The sequence below is a fragment of the Pteropus alecto genome, unplaced genomic scaffold (genome assembly GCF_000325575.1).
Source record: "Pteropus alecto unplaced genomic scaffold, ASM32557v1 scaffold233, whole genome shotgun sequence".
Classification (NCBI taxonomy): domain Eukaryota; kingdom Metazoa; phylum Chordata; class Mammalia; order Chiroptera; family Pteropodidae; genus Pteropus; species Pteropus alecto.
Genome location: NW_006434367.1, coordinates 1,712,874 through 1,718,713, shown reverse-complemented (window position 1 = coordinate 1,718,713; position 5,840 = coordinate 1,712,874).

The following is a 5,840-nucleotide window of genomic DNA, read 5'->3' as shown; positions in this document are numbered from 1 at the left end:
AGGCACTCAGTGAGGGGCTGAGAAACCTCATGGAAATCAGATGCCTTCTCAAAATGAGGGTGGCTACCCACCAAAAAAATTCTAGTCAATCCTCAAGCTGCTGTGGACTAGGCAGTTATCCCCTGCCATTGATTTTTGAAGTTAAAAGCAAAGGGCCGTAATGAAAATTGACAACCTTGGAGTGCAGCTGTTTGAGGACAGTTTCAGGTAGGCCTCTGTGGCTGATGGCTTGCAAATGATGTCGTACTGTACCGTGGCACAGCACAAAATGGGAAGCCTGGCTTTCTGGCTGGGCTTATTGCAGAGTTTCCCTTGCTTAGTCCATTGAAATTCTTGATTTTTTTTTTCTTTGAGGGTCACAGATCTTTCATTTTATTTTTATACTTGTTTCTTTTTATATGTTTGTTGTATTGTCAATGACTGTTTGATTGGAAATTAATACATTTGCTCTGAAAAGGCAAGAAATAATTAGCACAAAACTTTTGATCATAGTAAGATTTTTTCCTTTGTCCACATCCCAAAGAAACCCCAGGGACTTGAGATCAGGCACAGCAGAGAGCAATATAAACATGCCTACAGAAGTGGAGAACCCTTTGGGAAAGCCATCTGAATTAGCAAGTGTATTACCTAGGCAAGGTTTAAGATAGTCTAAATAGTAATGAAAAATGTAGGACTAAAATATAAAAATATAGAAAGGAGCATTTAAAAGTTGACAGGTTTATACATTTCATCCTCACAGCATTGACTTAGGTTTCAGGTAGACCTATAAAATCTTCAAGAATAGAGCCAACAAAAGTAGATTTCTGTCAGAGATTCAGGGCCATATGCTCTGTGGATTCCAACAGCTACTAGGAAAGGTCTCTAGTAGGTAATGTCCATCTCAGGGAAGTAAGGGCTTAGGAGATGATGTAGGCTTGCTTTCTAGCTGTGAGCAGGGGTAAGAATGCCCCTCCCCCCAACTTTTTTTTAAAATAGGAGAAATTGAACATTACAGATAAGAGTTGAAGTACCTCCCCAGTGCTATACTCCAACCCTCCCTCACTCCACAGGCAGACAAAATTATGAATTTAGAGTCATCCTTCTGAAGATGTATATTCCATTTGACTATATTTGTGTGTGTGTTTATTCATAAAAAATATGTAATGTTTTAAAATAGAATGAGATCATCTTGTATAGCTCTTGACAATATCCTTTTTTCTCAACAGTAAGGTTTTGAGATTTGTGTGTGTCATGTATGTATATATAACATATACATATGTATATATATATATATCATAGCTATATAATATTCTATTGTATGAATCTGTTACAATTTATCCTTTCTCTTATTGAAAGGACATTAAGTTTCTCCCTCTTATTGCAAATGGTACTGCAGTGACCACCCTGTGTATCTTTCTGGTCTACTTTTCAAGGAACCATGTAGGCCAGCAATTCTCAAACTCTTCAGCCTTAGGACTTCTTTATACTCATAGAAAATATCGAGGACTCCAAACAGTTTCTGTTTATGCGAATTATAGCTATCAATAGTTACCATATTAGAAATTAAAACTGAGAAGTTAAATGTTTTTAATTTATTAAAATTAACAATAAACCCATTGCATTAACATCAATAATATTTTTTTTAAAACCCTATACTTTCCCAAATCCCCCCAAATTAGTAAGAAGAGTAGCACTGTTTTTAAGGTTTTATTTTTATTCTTTGCTAATTTCTATAATGTCTGCTTTAATAGAAGATGGCTTGATACTCATATCTGCGTATGCATTCTAAGTTTTACAATCTGTTGTTTTGGTTGAAGTATATGAATAAAACCCAGCGGGAAAAGATAGGAGTATTTTAATAGTCTTTTAAAGTAACTGTGGCTATTCTTCGCTACTGTAACAAAGCAAGTGTTAGTTTCTCAAGGCAGTAGTAGTGTAAAATCTGAAACTATAATGAGCAGAGCAATTGGCTTTTTCTGTGCTTTGAATGTATCTTTCACCCAGGTATGATTTTGTGGCATCTTGCACTGCTCATTTGTGGGTTCATATGTGAGTTCACCAGGTTAGAGTATAGGGCGGTCATTAGGCTCATGGGAGCAAATAGAAGTTTTCTGAAATTCCAATTTTCACTTGAAACTCAAATTTTATCTCTGGCAACAAATGCAATCAGTTATTTTCCTTGACATAAAAATGAAGGCTCACTTTATTAATTTTTGAGAGAATGTCTGCCAAATATCTCAGTCTGAATAGGAGTTTGTCCCCTGAGTTGTTTTAAGTAGAGGCGGTAGACGTGGAGAGGAGCAGTGGCTGGGCCCACCGCCTGAACAGCTAGCTGCCCAGTGCTTCCCTGGCCACCATGCACCTCCAGCGCAGCAGAAGCACTCCATCTCTTCTTCCTAGGCCCTGGCTCTCAGAATATTAAAAGAAAAGTGTTCAGGGGTCTAGATGTAATCAAACAAATCAGTTTACTATTTCATCACAGATAATCTTAAGAAACACCAGCATGGTTTTCCTGAGCGCACAGCAGTGAGCTGTGACCACGAGTATGGTTTGGGGCCCTGACCTTAATTTGTGGGGCGAGGCCGCTGCTGCTTTTGCAACATAATGTCAACAGGGTGAAAAAGACGAATCACCTTTTAGTTCACTGTGAAACAGTTTTGGCCTTGTTGACCTCCTGAAAGCACCTGTGAACTTCCAAGTGTGTGGACAACACTCAGAACTACTGGTCTGGGCCTAGAGTCGCTTTGGGTAGGGTGCAAGAGCACTTTGACTTGTTTGTGGCTGCCTTCTTTTTTTTTTTTTTTTTTACATAATGCATGTTTTTTAAAATTTACTTATTTAAATTAGTTTCAAGGATACAGTACATTGGTTAGACATGTATACAGTTTGTAAAACGATCCCCCCAATTGCTCCCTCTCTCCCCTGACCTTCCACCTAGCCAATGTATTCACGCTAACTGCATTCCCTATGCCGTGCTCCCCATCCCCATGACCATCCATCCATTAGCTACTAATTGGTACTTCTTAAATTCTTCACCCTATTCTCTCAGCCTCCATCTTTTTTTTTTTTTTTTTAAACTTGCTATTATGGAAATTTCAAAAGTATGCAAAAGTGGAGACTGGAATAGTGAAGCCCAGTCCCATCTCCCACATTGATAGTCACCCTCTTGCAGCCGGTCTGGTTTCATGCGTCTCCACCCAGTGCTCCTTCCTCCGTATTATTTTAGGCAAATCTCAGATATCCTATAATTTCACCCCACTTTGTGTTTCTGATACCCTCACTGTTCGAAGAGAGAGGCCTTGTTTATTCCTTCCCACTCCCCAGTGTGGAACCTGGAATGAATCCTCCTACCTTCCTAGTACCAGCACTGTGCTCTCTGTAGTTGCCTGCAGAGGGACACAGAGCCCTCCTGCCCTGGGGATGGCCACCATGAGCCATGGCCATGGACTGCTTCTCCTGGGGATTAACTTCAGCAGTTCCCGTGTGCCTAACCCTGGCAGCCAAGAGCCCTTTCCGACAGGTCACACCTTCTCACCGTCTCTAGGTAAATTACCTCAGGTAGAGTGGCTTGTATCCCCCAGCTGTTCACGTCTTCCATATTCCCACATTCTCTCCAGCACTTCACGTTCCATACTTTTCAGGTTTCAACAACTAAATGAGTGTCAGGCTATTTAACCGAGAATTGTATAATACTGATTTGCTGTGCTTAAACCTTGTTATTTATAAAATATTATTAATTTACCCTTTTCTTACATTGTTCTGTCAGTGTTAATTTGTGTGGTTATCCTGCTATAATTGGTGGAATTATTTATTATGTGAGTATTTTAAGCAACTTGTATTTAGTTTAAATTGTTAGCTAGAAAGATGCAAGATTTCTATATAAAAGAAATATTGGTAAGATATGCTTAATACAAATATTTCCTCAACTTTTAGATAGTTTTAAGTAATTTTAGAAGGCATAACCTATTCTGCTAAAATTACTGGTTTTTATGAGAACAACCCTTAGGAACTTGACTTACAAGGCTCACAGATTATTTCATTGAGAAGGTCCGCCTATGTAACGAGGACCCTTTCTGCTTTCACATATTTCTAGATTATCCTTCTTTCCTAGGGTCTTGGGTTGATCATGTCCCTGATGGTTCTTCCTCAGAGAGGAAAAGGCTCACTCTGCATCCTACAGAGTGATCACAACCAGCCACATCTCTGCTTCTTCATCTCTTTCTGCTAAAGCCAGTGAACACATTAACTTAGCAACATGATTCCATGGTTTAAAAAAGCATTTTTGTTTGTTTGTTTGTTTAGAGAGCAGATTCTAGATCAGGCTCTAACAATTTAGAGACCATGGAATATAATGGGAAGATCATAAGGTAGGGAGCCAGGAGACCTGGCTCTAGTCTGGGCCTTCCTCCTAACTTTTCGACCTGGGATAAGAGTTTTATGAGGATAAAGTAGATTAATAGTTAATAAATTATACTGTTTAAAAAGGACATCAAATATGGAACAAAACCTTCAATATGTTTACAATCTTTGATATTTAATTTAGTAATTCCATTTCTAGAAATTTGTCCAAAGGAAAATTAGGACAAATATGTTGAAAGGCTAGTGTACACAGATGTTCACTACTGTCTTTGCAGTGCAAAACTGGAAGCAATTTAAATAATCTGCCATCAGGGAGTGGTTAAATATAAATATCCACAGGATGATCTGTTGTGCAGCTATTTATAATCCTATTTCTGAAAGTAACTTCGAGATATAGAAAAATATTCATCATCAGTTAAATATAAAATGCATATGATAAGTCCATATATTGCTCATGATCCCAGTTTAATTTTTTTAAGTGTGTTTGTGTGTGTGTGTATGTGCACCCGTGTCTAGTTCTCGAGTCTGGGCTGTGTCTACACATACTGTTCAAACATGTCTGGGTACATCTGGAAAAATGATGGTGTCATCAAGACATACTTATCTTTGCAGGGGGCTCAGATGCTTCCTGGGGGCACACACAACCTGAAGGAAGGAAGAATTGGTACAATAAGCTCTGTGGGGGAAGGTCTACCCTGAATACCCTGTGATGGTGCCTGACTTGGCTCCCACCAGACTTGTGTTTGAGGTTCTGAGCACAAACAAGCACAGACCTTGGGAAAGCAGTGGAGCAGTGAGCACCTGGTTTGGGACCTCTGATGGCAGGAAACAAAACAAGGACATAGGTATACACCCCCTCACCTCAAGGGCTCGGGGCCAGAGAAGGAACAGTAGCATCCTACTGGAGCAGTCTCAGGGAGAGCATGGAACACCCTTGGGGACTCCCACACAGAATGGGTTACCTTTAGAAAAGTGGAGTTCTGGGTGATTTTACTTCTTCATATATTTCTTTATTTTTCAGAAATTGAACACATATTTTTATAACCAGAAAAAATATGTGGCCACTTCAAGTCACATAACCACTTAGAAGTTGAAATGAAGTAGTTGCTTTTTCATAGCACATCAGTAGCTGGGAGCAGTAGCCTGTTCTAAATACACATAAGGCAGGTGTGTTTTTCTGTTATAATAGTGTTGAGTTGCTAAGTGTTGAGTTGATCATTTAGGACAAGGAGCCCAAGTGGAAGTCATGGCCAAGCCTTCGTTCACTGCAACAGTTCAGGCAAAAGGCAAAAAGGATGCCTACTCCCTAGTGTTCTGTCCCCTCCATGGAACAGCACGACAGACAGGGGTTGGGGAGAATTGTCCCAGAACCCCCTCTTTATGGACTGGAGGAAGGGCAAGAGAAAGAGAAAGTGCTGAGACAGGAAAAGCGCTGAGCCAGAGAGAAAGTGCTTTGGGCAAGGGTCCCCAGTGATGAGAAAGCCTCTGAATTCCATTGAATA